Source organism: Phyllobates terribilis, unplaced genomic scaffold, assembly GCF_046119375.1.
Source record: "Phyllobates terribilis strain yellow unplaced genomic scaffold, ASM4611937v1 Scaffold_2__4_contigs__length_985480577, whole genome shotgun sequence".
Taxonomy (NCBI): domain Eukaryota; kingdom Metazoa; phylum Chordata; class Amphibia; order Anura; family Dendrobatidae; genus Phyllobates; species Phyllobates terribilis.
This window is the reverse complement of record NW_027362762.1, coordinates 177,434,592-177,451,507: the sequence shown is the minus strand read 5'-3', so window position 1 is coordinate 177,451,507 and position 16,916 is coordinate 177,434,592. Positions and strand designations below refer to the sequence as shown.

The 16,916-nt window shown below is 41.0% G+C and overlaps 1 protein-coding gene and 1 non-coding gene across 12 annotated transcripts in view; both read right to left on the bottom strand.

The window, feature by feature from the left end:
• The window catches only part of R3HDM2 (R3H domain containing 2), a 162,579-nt gene that overhangs the window by 90,321 nt on the left and 55,342 nt on the right, over nucleotides 1–16,916 (bottom strand). The gene's annotated exons all lie outside the window — the stretch shown is intronic.
• On the bottom strand, nucleotides 1,589–1,719 carry LOC141256936 (small nucleolar RNA SNORA13). The gene has a single exon (XR_012317875.1). It is a non-coding gene; the product is annotated as a small nucleolar RNA SNORA13 (small nucleolar RNA).

Here is a 16,916-nt window from a genome sequence, read left to right as displayed (position 1 = left end):
AATTTTCGCAACGGAAACGCATCAAAAACGCATGGTAATCCACACCCCATGGTCCCCAATGGCATTCCGCAATGTCAATGCACATGCTGCGGATTTTTCCGCAGCGTTTCTGCAGCGCTCATAAATCCGCAGCATGTTCATTAATTTTGCGGAAGCGCAGCGGAATTGCCGCCATTGACTTGCATTGAGACGCATATAATCCGTGTCTGTACATTTCTACAAGCGGATTCTATGCGTCTCTATGTGCGGATGGTACCCAGTTCTGGAGGAGAGAAGACTCTCTTCCAGACCTGGGTACCATTGTACCTGTAAAAAAAAGAATAAAATAAAAAATAAAGTTTATATTCACCTGTCCGACTGCTTCTCTCGGCATGCTGGCAGCGTTGAAGGACCTTCGGTGACGTCACAGTCATGTGACCGCAGGCCCTTCACCGCTGTGTCTCTCAATATGTTGGCAGCCGGGAACCAGACAGGAACGAGCGCTGCAGCACACGCCGGGGCCTCGGGGGTGAGTATAGCTTTATTTTAAGCATTGTTTTACGGTCACAATATATAAATCCATGCTGGTTGCATGGATTTATATAGTGTGACCTAGTTGTCAAGCACTTTCCAAGTGATGCTAATCACCTGGAAAGCGCTAGTCAATCTGCATGCGGAAACGCATGTGAATCCGCATGTATTCTGCAGGAAAAAGGCATGCACAATCTGCATGCGTTTTTTCTGCCAGGGAGATGCAGAAATTTTCTGCTTCATTTCTGCATCGTGGGCACATAGCCTAACCCACTTTCTTCCCTGAGCACTTGTCCATACATGACAAGTCATTCACAGAGTGCAATCCATATCTGAGGAAGACCAATATAAAGGTCGAAACGTTATATACATTTTTAGGGTTGCATATGAAAAAAAGTTAAAATAAAGAATCTTTTTTGAAACTTAATTGAGTGCAGAGTAACAAACAATTATAAGGACCTTTGGTGACACCCCGGTCATGTGACCATGATGTCACCAAAAGACCTTTTATCGCAGGAGTCTAGAGGAACTAAAGAGTAGACAGGCTGATATGCAGGGCTGGCGTTAAGGGAAAGTGAACCGGGCAATTTCTCAGGACCCCCCATTCCCTTAGGGGCACCCAGCATTTCTATTCTGAGGTTAAGACTGCTTAAGGACCTTTGGTGATATCAGTCATGTGACCATGATGTCACCAAAGGTTCTTTAACTGCAGGAGTCTAGAGGAACTGAATTTGAGACAGGATAGTATGTACCATATGAGCAGTGTGTGTCTGTATATTTATGTGTATGTATGTTCACACACGTGAATGTGCAGAGTATATATGACACAGGTCTGGTGTATGGTTAGTACAAAACTGAACATAGATGTGAAAAACCATAAGTATCTGAAGTTTTACTTTACAGAAAAGTAAATTACAAATGGGGATAGCAGCAGCACCTGATGGGCCTCACTGACTTATAATAGGGTACATGGTGATCCAGAGAGGAGTCTACGGTTTTTCTAGGTTACGGTTATGATGGAAAAATTAGCCCAACAGTGCCATTAACACAGATGTGAACAGAGCCTTGTATGTGAAAAAACTGTTTCCACGTCACCTAGCGTCCATGAGCTTGGGGCTTCATGGCACTATAGGTAGCTGGGAGTTTACTGTATGCCTTGTCTGACGCCACATTCATTACTACATAAAATGAATGGGTAACACAAAGGCAAGGGGTGAGGAGGAGGGATGGATTTTGCAAATATTACAACCTGATAGTTTCTGGTACATAATAAAATGGCTGATCACTGTGCCCCAAAGGCATCGAGAGCTGGGGTCCTAGTCTCTCAATGGTCTTGTCAAAACAATGGATAGCATGGTGGCACATGATAGGCACTGGTCTACTTGGGTCTATGGAAACGATGGAGATGGCCAAGTGCTGGACTGAATGGAGCAGACCTCCATATGTTGACTACACACCAGGATTTTGAAATAATGGGTATAAAATCTATCGTTGTACATAACAAGAGTTATTGCCTTTAGTAATGCTCCCTACTGTGTACAGCTATCTATACACAGTAGGGAGCATTACTGAAGGCAATAACTCCTGTTCTGTACAAAGATAGATTTTATACCTGTTATTTCTTTATAAACTATGGAAGCGACAAATATTTAACACTAAATGATCAACTAAATGGTTCATATCAGTCCCGGTTGACCACGAATAGGTATTCTGAAAAGTGATATCAGTACAGCATCTTTTCATACCTCAATCGCGTGCCACTCCTGCTGTTATTTCTCAAACATTTCTGAATAAATTGGCACCTGGGCATTACCCACACTATCTGCGCTGACTAGATCGTGGCAGACGTTAGACATGGCCCTATGACGAGGGGACTGTAGCACCCAGTTGTTCACTAATATTCAGCAGGAATTACAGGAACGGCACAACACAAATCTAAGAAAATGCGATCCAGAACTAATGGGGAACACACATTTTTACTACAGACACTCCAGGAGTGTCAACGGTCCTCTTTAATGGTGTTCTCCATTCTGTACAGGGCAACCAGAAATGTAGAAATGATACAATACGAACCTTCTATAAAGGCATGTTTGGCATTGTGTGCAGCACCCGACTTCATTCCACAGACCTCCTGACATCATGACACTGTATGTCATATGCTGCCTTACAGCCAGAAATTGTCACGGACGTTTCAACAAACTGAGTAAATAAATAGTGCAAGAAAACAAAGAAAATTGGGCAATATACAGTAATGACCAAAAGTTTGGACACCTCATTTAAAGATTTTTCTGTATTTTCATGACTATGAAAATTGTACATTCACACTGAAAGCATCAAAACTATGAATTACCACATGTGGAATTATATACTTAACAAAAAAGTGTGAAACAACTGAAAATGTGTCTTATATTCTAGGTTCTTCAAAGTAGCCACCTTTTGCTTTGATGACTGCTTTGCACACTCTTGACATTCTCTTGATGAGCTTCAAGAGGTAGTCACCGGAAATGGTTTTCACTTCACAGGTGTGCCCTGTCAGGTTTAATAAGTGGGATTTCTTGCCTTATAAATGGGGTTGGGACCATCAGTTGTGTTGTGCACAAGTCAGGTGGATACACAGCTGATAGTCCTACTGAATAGACTGTTAGAATTTGTATTATGGCAAGAAAAAAGCAGCTAAGTAAGGAAAAACGAGTGGCCGTCATTACTTTAAGAAATGAAGGTCAGTCAGTCCAAAAAATTGGGAAAACTTTTAAAGTGTCCCCAAGGCCAGTTGCAAAAACCATCAAGCGCTACAATGAAACTGGCTCACATGAGGACCGCCCCAGGAAAGGAAGACCAAGAGTCACCTCTGCTTCTGAGGATAAGTTTATCCGAGTCACCAGCCTCAGAAACAGCAACTCAGATTAGAGACCAGGTCAATGCCACACAGAGTTCTAGCAGCAGACACATCTCTACAACAACAGCTCTACTTTGTGCAGCAGGCCTTCGTGGTAAAATAGCTGCAAGGAAACCACTGCTAAGGACAGGCAACAAGCAGAAGAGACTTGTTTGGGCTAAAGAACACAAGGAATGGACATTAGACCAGTGGAAATCTGTGCTTTGGTCTGATGAGTCCAAATTTGAGATCTTTGGTTCCAACCACCGTGTCTTTGTGCGACGCAGAAAAGGTGAACGGATGGACTCTATATGCCTGGTTCCCACCGTGAAGCATGGAGGAGGAGGTGTGATGGTGTGGGGGTGCTTTGCTGGTGACACTGTTGGGGATTTATTCAAAATTGAAGGCATACTGAACCAGCATGGCTACCACAGCATCTTGCAGCGGCATTCTATTCCATCCGGTTTGCGTTTAGTTGGACCATCATTTATTTTTCAACAGGACAATGACCCCAAACACACCTCCAGGCTGTGTAAGGGCTATTTCACCAAGAAGGAGAGTGATGGGGTGCTACGCCAGATGACCTGGCCTCCACAGTCACCAGACCTGAACCCAATCGAGATGGTTTGGGGTGAGCTGGACCGCAGAGTGAAGACAAAAGGGCCAACAAGTGCTAAGCATCTCTGGGAACTCCTTCAAGATTCTTGGAAGACCATTTCCGGTGACTACCTCTTGAAGCTCATCAAGAGAATGCCAAGAGTGTGCAAAGCAGTCATCAAAGCAAAAGGTGGCTACTTTGAAGAACCTAGAATATAAGACATATTTTCAGTTGTTTCACACTTTTTTGTTAAGTATATAATGCCACATGTGTTAATTCATAGTTTTGATGCCTTCAGTGTGAATGTACAATTTTCATAGTCATGAAAATACAGAAAAATCTTTAAATGAGAAGGTGTGTCCAAACTTTTGGTCTGTACTGTATATCTTGGAGAGATATGCTTCCTCCTCCAATTATGAGCCACTTTTTCTCTTCTGTCATCCTACTCTAAATAAAAAAAAACACAATGCAAAAGCCTCTTTTTTTCAACAAGACAGACTGCCAGTCCACTGCAGTATTAGATTTTACAGTTCCTATTAAACTACGAAAAAAGGAGTGAGGAGCATTCAGCCAAGTGAGAGAGGCCAGGCACACACAGATAGAGCTATTAGCAAAATTTATTTTACGGTACTTTTGCTTTATTCACAGCCACACTGCTCACTACTCCTATATAATGAACTCCATATGGTTACTTGTCTGTGTGCTACAGAAAAAGCAGAATGGGAATCCATCTCCATGTGCTGTGTATGGGAGACATCAAAGCAGCTAGTCTCCACCCACTAGGTCAGAGGCAACTGAAAACTTGACACAAACCATGCAAAGTGGAAAACTGGTGAAAAATAAGAGATAACACTGTTATTCCTCATGCATACATACACGCGACAGCTTATTCTGAAAGATTACCTAAAAAGACAAGAACCCTTTAAAAGAGCTATATCACACTATTCCTCTGGTGTCACGTGTACCAAAAATGAAAATAATCAATGCAATGCATGTAGTAATGTAAATGTCTGGACACATATGGACTGGACAGCGCTCAATAAAAGCTCACGTCACAATTAATAGGGCAGAAATGGATTGTCTATTTATAGGATCAACGTCCCACGGTCACTTCACAGACCATCAGTGATCAATCTGTGAAAAAAGGTCAACTTTGAATCCTGTATGACTGCTGGTCATCTTTTAGGAGCCAATATACTGTATAACAAATCAGGTAAGTGGAATACATCAATATAAAAAGCTCATTTAAACTAGCTGGAGGGAAGCATTAGGAAATCACACCAGAAATAATGAAACCAGACTAAAAAATAGAAAACTGCAATTACAGCTCTGAAGTGCAAATAATCATCTCACCAGACTACTGATCTCATCCGCTGTAGTCATGTATTCACAGCACTGCAAATATGTATTTTTACCGGGAACACTACTAAACTTGTGGGGGGAGGCTGAAGAAATACCAATATTTTGAGGGGATTGTTTAGGAGCAAGATTATAACAAAAACACAGAAAAAAATGAAAACCCCAAATCCTTAAATCTAGAAAATGTGTCCAATATAATCTATCGAGATGTACGGTAATTATTTAGGTCCACAACATGGTGAATGGCAGATGTCTCCGTTCTAGTGCTTTAAACGTTTTACTGTGCCTGCACGAGTCATGCAGAAAGGTACGTCTTTACATGTCCGGATTATTTACTTCTTTTCATGTGATGTTTTAAGGGAACCTATCAGATTGAAAATAGCATCTGATCCGCAGGCTGAAACTGAGGATCTGATCAGATTCATAGACAGACATTTTGTGGCATAAGTTGTAGTAAAACTTACATTTTATTTATTGAAATCCCTAGTGTTTGCTATGTGTGAGTCCAGTGGGCGGTCCTACTCAGTGATTGATGGCTTTCTCTGCATGCACAGACATACAGGGAAGACTGTCAATCACTGGTAGGACCGCCCCCTGGACTCCTATACATACAAACACTAGGGACTAAAGTGAATAAAATGCAACTTATATTGAATGTTTTCCAAACAAAACTATTTGTCAGTCTGCTCAGCTTCTCCATATATACCATACTGTAGACATATCAGACTGCATGTACAACCTGAGAGGTTCCCTTTAAGGAAAGAAATAATGGTAAGGCCTTATTCAGAGAGCCGTGATTTTTCACGTACATAAAAAGCGAGTTTCAATAGTGTTTTGGGTCAGAGTTTCAGTATTTGGTCAGTATGGCAGTGATCGGCTACTGCGGTCAAAAGAACGGGAAAATACTTAAAGCACAGCAGTACTGAGGATTCAATGGGTAAGTAATGTTTTTTTATTTTACAACATTTCTTTCCATTTACCAATTTTTTTCAAAATTCTAGAAAATCGCTTAAAAAGTGGTTGTCCACAAAAACCTTCATCCCAACGGATAACTGCGTAACTTTCTTACATAACTAATTGTTTCTGACATCGTACTTGAGATCCAGGGCTGTGGAGTCGGAGCCCATTTTGGTGGAGTGAGTCAGTATAAAATGGACCAACTCCTAAAATATATAATAAATTGGGTACAGTAGTTCAATGCTGTGTGTGGGGAATATTTTTTCATAAGAATTTGGGAAAGTTATGAAATGTCCTATAAATGTCTGTCCTATTCCTGATCTAAGGGTCTAGACTTTTAGCGGAGATGAATCTGTGCTGCAGTAAATTTATCACTTAAACATGAGCCATGTATGAGGGAGTCAGAGTTTATCTTACACACATGTCCCAGGCACTGTTTTTTTTTTTTTTTTTTTTTTTTTTTTTTTTTTTTTAGGATTGAGACTCTAGTGTTCCATGTTAGGTTTGCTCCATTACTTGTACTGTTTTCAACTTGCATCAATCCCTGTTGGGTTCCACTCCATCTGTCTGACTGCTCCTGTGATTCCAGATAGTTCAAGTCCCTGATCTCAGGGGACACGTGACAAGCTGCACCAATGCCCCAAGTCCGTGTGCCCCCTGGACCGGAGGCTTAGCGGTTCCATCTCACCGGGTGAGCCTCACAGATTATATTAGTTTTGGTATACCCTGTCAACTGGAAGTCAGGTGTTTGTAATGGGTCTATGTGAACCATTTGGACTAGAACTTGGTTCCCACATTCACTATATAGTGCTTGCCCTTCTAATATACAGGCCATGCGCAAGAATGAAGGACAGTGTTCAGACACCACTGAAATTAGCAAAATTCCTTTGATGTCATTACTACAACTCCTTGCCACATTAGAAAACCTATCCACAACCAGGATATGCCCGAGAGGAAGACAAAACAGAACATTTTATTACGTAAATACAAAAAAGATTAAAAACACTCAAGAGAGGAGGTGACATAACATAGCAGGAGGAGATGAAACACAGTGGTATAACCAAATATCCCATCCACTTATTGTATGAGGGCTGCAATACTCTGCAGTAGCTAGGCAAATATACCAGAAAAGTATATCTGGGCACAATAGCCTATGGTGCAGAGGTATAATACATCAATGAGTGTGATCAGTAAACATTACATAGGTAGAAAAAATATATAAACATTACCTGTACTCATATCCTCCTATGGTGCCATTCCAGCAGAGGATGGGGGGAGGGGCGAGTACAGGTGCCCAAATATACATTTCTGCCATTTGTCCTCTTAATATATTGCAGTCATCATATTATACGGCACTGTGTACTTACAATTGCTCATTGTGCCTTTCTCCCCAGCTAATTCTTCTCTATTCCATTATGTCTATGACATCACGTGATGAAAAACTGACTAGCAGAATCCTTCTAAGCTCTATGTAGAAACAGGAGGTCTCTTTTCCCTGCATGAGTCATTAGTCCCTGCAAAAGTCCATGGCAAGGGGAGAAGGAGGCAGCAGCTGGGTCAGGAGGTGAAGAGGGGAATGATTTTTGCAGGGAAACGATACTCCCTGTTTCTACATAGAGCAAAGAAAAGAGAAGAATTAGCTGGGTATAAAGGCAAAATGAGCAATTGTAAGTGCACAGTGCTATATAATATGATGACTGCAATATATTAAGAGGATAAAAACTTTGATGGGAGGAGTGATTCTTGATATGTATCCAAGTCCCCAAAGAGAAAAATTGTCTCAATGCCTACTATTTATTGGAGAAATTCAGAAAATAACAAATGCAGATATTATCGCCAGGATCGCTCCATGTCCTTTAGCGCTTACTTACAGCAATGCCTTATTCATGTAAAGCTGTGAACAAAGGCGAGCGGTGACATCGAGACACAGCTTCCATGTTCACGGGTCTCAATACATCTAGCAGAAAACTTTGCAGCAATAGCTAACATTTTGCAAGAGAGAATGTAGAAATCACCAAATTCTAAATAATGATATCAAGGTAAAATTCTAACCATAATCACAGAAACACTCTGTAGGTCAGAAAGAAAGTAACGAGCACATTGTTCTCCTTGTTAAAAAAAAATCCGATACAGATATAGCAGACATCTATCCCATGGATCAAAAGCAATCGATCATGCTGATAGAATGGATTTATACATCCTTCTAGCTTCCCCCACCTGCCTGAGGAATGCTCACTGGCAAACACAAGAGACTGCAATGCAGACTTATTGGCAATTAAAAGGTTAAAGCATTATTTTTTTTTTTGCCTGGGAACTGCTATTGACGTCACTAAAACGGTCACTTGGCAACCACGAAATAGGGATATCCTCCACGGGGGTTCCCTGAATGGCTTACATGGAAATAATTCTGCGTGCTCTCAATCATATACAGATACAGTGATACAGTATGGCACTTCCTATGCTCGTCAAGGTCAATGCAGGGTTCTTTGTCCCCCGGTTTTCATAGAATCTCCCCAGCAGCCAATACTGGCGTTCCCCTCCCTACCCCTCCTCTCACCATCTTCTGCTTCACAATGCCAACCTGCGTCATATGGACGGAAATCCCAGCTGACGTAGATGCATCAGGACAGATGCTCTGCAGCTTGTTCGGGAGAGGCGGGGAATGCAGATTCTAAGAGGGCAAAAGCCAAACAGCAGCAGAAACAAGAAATCAGCACTGTGGACACAAGAATGGCAAAAAATAAGCCAGCAGAAAAATCACAACCAGGAACATGCTTCTATCTGCTCATCTCAATAGGCAGAAAATGATGCAATGCCCCCCACCCCACCAAAAAAATAAAGATACATATACATAGATAGATATCTGTGTGTGTGTGTATGTGTGTGTGTGTGTGTATGTGTGTGTATGTGTATATATGTGTGTGTGTGTGTATATGTGTGTGTGTGTGTGTGTGTGTGTGTGTGTGTGTGTGTGTGTGTGTGTGTGTGTTATATATATATATATATATATATATATATATATATATATATATATATATATATATATACACACATACATATATATATATATATACACACATATATATACACATACATACATACACACACATACACACACACAGAGATATACAGAGATAGATAGAGAGAGAGAGATATATACAGAGAGATATATACAGAGATATATACAGAGAGATATATACAGAGATATATACAGAGAGATATATACAGAGATAGATACAGAGAGATATATACAGAGATAGATAGAGAGAGATAGATAGAGAGAGATAGATAGAGAGAGATAGATAGAGAGAGATAGATAGAGAGAGATAGATAGAGAGAGATAGATAGAGAGAGATAGATAGAGAGAGATAGATAGAGAGAGATAGATAGAGAGAGATAGATAGAGAGATATACACAGAGATAGATAGAGATAGATATATACAGAGATAGATAGAGAGAGATATATACAGAGATAGAGAGAGAGAGATAGAGATAGAGAGAGAGAGATAGATAGAGAGAGAGAGATAGAGAGAGAGAGATAGAGAGAGAGAGATAGAGAGAGAGAGATAGAGAGAGATAGATAGAGAGAGATAGATAGAGAGAGATAGATAGAGAGAGATAGATAGAGAGAGATAGATAGAGAGAGATAGATAGAGAGAGATAGATAGAGAGAGATAGATAGAGAGAGATAGATAGAGAGAGATAGATAGAGAGAGATAGATAGAGAGAGATAGATAGAGAGATAGATAGATAGAGATAGATAGAGAGAGATAGAGATAGATATATACAGAGATAGAGAGAGATATATATACAGAGATAGAGAGAGATATATATACAGAGATAGAGAGAGATATATATACAGAGATAGATAGATATATACAGAGATAGATAGATATATACAGAGATAGATAGATATATACAGAGATAGATAGATATATACAGAGATAGATAGATATATACAGAGATAGATAGATATATACAGAGATAGATAGATATATACAGAGATAGATATATACAGAGAGATATATACAGAGATAGAGAGATATATACAGAGATAGAGAGAGAGATATATACAGAGATAGAGAGAGAGATATATACAGAGATAGAGAGAGAGATATATACAGAGATAGAGAGAGAGATATATACAGAGATAGAGAGAGAGAGATATATACAGAGATAGAGAGAGAGAGATATACAGAGATAGATAGATATATACAGAGATAGATAGATATATACAGAGATAGATAGATATATACAGAGATAGATAGATATATACAGAGATAGATAGATATATACAGAGATAGATAGATATATACAGAGATAGATAGATATATACAGAGATAGATATATACAGAGAGATATATACAGAGATAGAGAGATATATACAGAGATAGAGAGAGAGATATATACAGAGATAGAGAGAGAGATATATACAGAGATAGAGAGAGAGATATATACAGAGATAGAGAGAGAGATATATACAGAGATAGAGAGAGAGATATATACAGAGATAGAGAGAGAGAGATATATACAGAGATAGAGAGAGAGAGATATATACAGAGATTGAGAGAGAGATATACAGAGATAGCGAGAGATATACAGAGAGATATACAGAGATAGATAGAGATAGATATATACAGAGAGATATATACAGAGATAGATAGAGATAGAGATATACAGAGATAGAGATATACAGAGATAGAGATATACAGAGATAGAGATATACAGAGATAGAGATGGATACACACACACACACACACACACACACACACACACACAGTACAGACCAAAAGTTTGGACACACCTTCTCATTTATAGATTTTTCTGTATTTTCATAACTATGAAAATTGTACATTCACACTGAAGGCATCAAAACTATGAATTAACACATGTGGAATTATATACTTAACAAAAAAGTGTGAAACAACTGAAAATATGTCTTATATTCTAGGTTCTTCAAAGTAGCCACCTTTTGCTTTGATGACTGCTTTGCACACTCTTGGCATTCTCTTGTTTTACTTTAAAAACAGGGTGGCACATGTTAAGGAGCAGAAACTCCTAAACCCTTCATCCAATTTTAATGTGGATATCCTCAAATGAAAGCTGAAAGTCTGAACTTCAACTGCATCTGAATTGTTTTGTTTAAAATTCATTGTGGTAATGTCTAGAACCAAAATTAGAAAAATGTTGACTCTGTCCAAATATATATGGCCCTAACTGTATATACATACATATCTATATATATAAAATCTCTATCTATCTATCTATATATATCTATATACACACATATACATATACACACACACACACACACATGTGCCAATACAATGAAGCTTTATTGGCAGGACCAAATCAACTTTAGTTTTGACAAAGCAAGTGTACAGTAGGGGATAGGGATGTGGACTATGGGGATGGTGGATTATGACCGTGGGAACGATGGGTAGGGGCATATTCAGGGTGGGGGCTATGGAAGTCCATGGCATATCATAGCCCTCTTTCTCGCAGTCTATGGCATGCATTCACGTACTGCGCTGTTATCTCCACCGCACGCTCTTCTTCCCCCAGCAGGATATATGTTTTCTCTTCCTCCTTCATGGATATGAAGTTAGGGAAGAGATTTGTGAGTCTCCTGAAGTGAGTGTCCCTCACTGCTGAGTATTTGGTGCAGTGTAGCAGGAAGTGGGTCTCATCCTCCAGGTCACAGTGTGGGCACAGTCTGTCCTCTCTGGGCTTGTAGCTCTGCCTGTGCTGGCTGACCTCGATGGCCAGATTGTGGGCGCCGAGTCTATAGCGGCTCAGGATCTGTATTCTCTCTGTAGGTTTCAGTACATGGTCAGTTTGTGTGAGGTGTTGATATCGTTCCTCCAGTCACGGACGTATCTCTCCTGGGCCTCATCTACCATCTTCCTGATTCTGGCTTTTGTCAGGCTGGTTGTTCTTTTGGTCAGGTTGGGTTTGGGTGAGCTGTTCCGTGGGTCCAGGTTTGTTTGACCCCCTTACATGTAGCAGGGCTTTATAGTGATGGGAGCTTGGATTGCTACCATGTAGGTGAGCCTAGAAGGACAGCGTCCTTTTCAGGACTGCTAGGTGCAGTGGAAATCTGCCCAGCTCAGCCTGACATGCACTCTTGGTGGTGCTCCGATGGACCTGGAGAAGATGCTTACAGAATTCCAGGTGGAATATTTCTGTTGGGCTGGAATCCCACCTTGACCAGTCAGGGTATGTGTGAGGACCCCAGACTTCGCTGCCGTACAGGAGGATTGGGGTGATGATGGCATCGAAGATTTTTAGCCAGACCCTCACTGGTGGCTTCAGATAGTAGAGTTTCCAATGGATGACATAGAAGGTTTTGCAGGCCTTGTCCTTCAGGGTCTCTATGGCGTGTTTGAAACCCCCTGACCGATGAATTCCCAGGCCCAAGTAGGTGTACTTGTCCGTTTCTGTAAGAGCGCAGTCGTTTAGCATAAATGAAGGGTGCTGGTCCAATCTTGTTTTTCTCTTCTCGAACACCATGATGTTGGTTTTGCTTGGGTTGATGGGTAATGCCCATGTGGAGCTGAATTTCTCCAAGGTTTTCAGATGGTCTTGGAGACCCTTTTTGGTTGGTGATAGCAGCAGTAGGTCATCTGCATACAGCAGGAATTTAACCTGGACGTCATGGAGTATGAGACCTGGTGCCGCAGAGGATTCTAGGGCAGTGGCCAGCTTATTGATGTAGATATTGAAGAGCATTGAACTTAGGCTGCAGCCCTGTGACTCCTCGTCACTGCTGGAAATCAGCCGCTTTTCCCGTTCACCCTCACACTGCAGTGGTTTTCAGTGTAGGAGCTTTTGATGACATCACAGGTCTTTCCTCCTATTCTGCTCTCCAGCCGTTTCAGAAACAGGCCCAGGTGCCATATTGAGTCAAAGGCTTTTTTAAAGTCTACAAAACAAGCGTATATCTTCCCGTGCTTTGTATTGTGGACGTGACTCGGAATCAGGCTAGGCAGGGTGTAGATGTGGTCGGTGGTGCGGTGGTTTGGCATGAACACTGCTTGGCTTTTGCTGAGGATTTTGTGTTGGGTGAGGAAACAGATGATCCTCTTTTTTAAGATACTGTTGAAAAGTTTTCCCAGGTTGCTGCTGACATATATGCCTCTGTAGTTGGTAGAGTCATACCTGTCCCCACTCTTGTGAATAGGTGAGATGAAGCCTTGGTTCCAGGTGTGAGGGAAGTAGCCAGCGCTCAGCACGATGTTGAACAGTTTAGCTATTGCAGCCTTTATTGCTGGTGGGCTGTATTTAACCATTTCCGGCGGGATTCCATCCAGGCCACTGGCTTTTCTACACCTTGTGGAAGACATTGTCTCTGAAACTTCCTATAAGTGATTGGTGCATCCCAAGGGTTTTGGAAATCTTTTACTTTTTCCTCCATTGCCTTTAGTTTTGCAATCATATTTTCCGGTTCTTGGTTAGTCCTTCCTTTGAGATGTCTTTGTATAGATCACTGAAGTACTAGAGCCAGATGGTGCCATTTTGGATATGTATGTTGCTTTTCTTGCTTTTTGTGCCCATGTGGTTCCATAGTTCCCAGAAGGAGTTGTCTTGGAGGGCGTCTTGGAGTTGGTTAAGTTTAGAGGAGATGTAACTCTGCTTCTTCCTCCTGAGAATAGTTTTGTATTGCCTTTGTATGGTGTCGTAGGCATCTCTGAGATCCGGGTGGTTGGGGTCTCTGTGTTTCTTGTTTGAGGCGGTTCTCAGGCTCTTCCGAACGGCTTTACACTCTCTCTCTGTCAAACCAACCATAGATCTCTTTTTCTTTTGGTCTCTTGTAGTTGACCTTTTTAAGGTCAGACAATTCGGCCATGGTGCAGAGTATAGCAATGAGATCTTTAGCAGCTTCATTCACACCTTCTTGGTTTGACTTGTACTCGTAGTTGTAGAAGTGGTGGAGCATCTCTTGTATTTTGGGGTTGCTTAGAACCTCTTTATATTTTGTTGCCGACACCTTGGACCATTTATAGGAAGGAGGCAGGTTGAGGAGGCCGTTCAGATGGGGCTTTTCTGTTGAGTTTTTTGAAAATTTCATGCATAGAATTAGTTGGCTATGATCTGTCAGGTGACCATAAAGGCACTGACGTTTGCAGGGTCCATGTCTGTAATGGCATAGTCAACAACACTCCTTCCTACATGTGAGTTTAATGTAAATCTTCCTAGAGAGTCTCCTTTAGTACGGCCATTGAGTATATGAAGTCCTAAACTTCTGCATAGCTTCAGGAGCTTTTTGCTACTTTTGTTGACTGTACTGTCATAGCTGTTTCTCTCTGTGTGTACCGAGCCGTGGATGTTAGATTCTGCTCCAAATATGTAGAGGTTTCCGTCCTTGGTCCGAAAGTCTCTCTCCCTCTTCTGGCATTGAGGTCTCCAAAGATGAGAACTTTGCCCAAAAAATAAATTATATACACACACACACAAACACACTTTCACAGGGCAGTGTGTGTGTGTGTGTGTGTGTGTGTGTGTGTGTGTGTGTGTGTATTTGGCCCCTTGAACTTTTCTACTTTTTGCCACACTTCTGGCTTCAAACATAAAGATATAAAATTCAAATTTTTTTGTGAAGAATCAACAAGTGGGACACAATCGTGAAGTGGAACGAAATTTATTGGATATTTTAAACTTTTTAAAAAAATTAAAAACTGAAAAGTGGGGGGTGCAATATTAATCGGCCCCCTTGAGTTAATAGTTTGTAGCGCCACCTTTTGCTGCAATTACAGCTGCAAGTCGCTTGGGGTATGTCTCTATCAGTTTTGCACATCGAGAGGCTGAAATTCTTGCCCATTCTTCCTTGCAAAACAGCTCGAGCTCAGTGAGGTTGGATAGAGAGCATTTGTGAACAGCAGTTTTCAGCTCTTTCCACAGATTCTCGATTGGATTCAGGTCTGGACTTTGATTTGGCCATTCTAACACTTGGATACATTTATTTTTGAACCATTCCATTGTAGATTTTGCTTTATGTTTGGGATCATTGTCTTGTTGGAAGATAAATCTCCGTCCCAGTCTTAGGTCTCTTGCAGACTCCAACAGGTTTTCTTCCAGAATGGTCAGGTATTTGGCTCAGTCCATCTTCCCATCAATTTTAACCATCTTCCCTGTCCCTGCTGAAGAAAAGCAGGCCCAAACCATGATGCTGCCAACACCATGTTTGACAGTGGGGATGGTGTTTTGAGGGTGATGAGCTGTGTTGCTTTTACGCCAAACATATCGTTTTTCATTGTGGCCAAAAAGTTCTATTTTGGTTTCATCTGACTAGAGCACCTTATTCCACATGTTTGGTGTGTCTCCCAGGTGGCTTGTGGCAAACTTCAAACGAGACTTTTTATGGATATCTTTGAGCAATGGCTTTCTTCTTACCACTCTTCCATAAACGCCAGATTTGTGCAGTGTACGACTGATTTTGGTCCTATGGACAGACTCGCCCACCTCAGCTGTAGATCTCTGCAGTTCATCCAGTGTGATCATGGGCCTTTTGGCTGCATCTCTGATCAGTCTTCTTCTTGTCTGAGATGAAAGTTTAGAGGGACGGCTGTGTCTTGGTAGATTTGCAGTGGTCTGATACTCCTTCCATTTCAATATGATCGCTTGCACAGTGCTCCTTGAGATGTTTAAAACTTGGGAAATCTTTTTGTATCCAAATCCGGCTTTAAACTTCGCCACAACAGTATCTCAGACCTGCCTGGTGTGTTCCTTGGTCTTTATGATGCTCTCTGCACTTGAAACAGAACCCTGAGACTATCACAGAGCAGGTGCATTTATACGGAGACTTGATTACACACAGGTGGATTCTATCTATCATTACCAGTCATTTAGGACAACATTGGATCATTCAGAGATCCTCACTGAACTTCTGGAGTGAGTTTGCTGCACTGAAAGTAAAAGGGCCGAATAATATTGCACGCCCCACTTTTCAGTTTTTAATTTTTTAAAAAAAGTTTAAAATATCCAATAAATTTCGTTCCACTTCACGATTGTGTCCCACTTGTTGTTGATTCTTCCCAAAAAAAAACCTGAATTTTATATCTTTATGTTTGAAGCCAGAAATGTGGCAAAAGGTAGAAAAGTTCAAGGGGGCCAAATACTTTCACAAGGCACTGCATATATCTCTGATGACGACAGCAAGTATGCTGCATATATATATAAAAAATAAATGTTAGTCTAGGCCTACTTTCTTACTTTTTTAGTATACCGGTCCAGGAGGTGTCCCATTATAATAAATAGGACCGATGCAGCATACTTGTTGTCGTCAGCAGAGCCCCTCACCTGCCGATGAGAAAGGGAGTAGTGCCGGAAAATCTTTTTTAACATTTAATTTTCCGATAGCTAAAGTGAAGCCTGCTGCTTTATACCTGTAGCTGTGTGGAGTAAAGATGCAATTTTATCCCTCATGCATTTAAAAAAAAAAAAAAAAAAATTTAAAGGGTCATAAACTAGACATGTGTCTGAATCCGGGACATGACTGGCTACCTGTAAACAGGCCGTCGGATCGCCCAAGCTGAATCGGGCGGTAGAACATAGATGTGATATTTGCTGCCTTTTTGAATTCTTTCTGCATTGGACAACCCATTTAAAGGAAGTCTT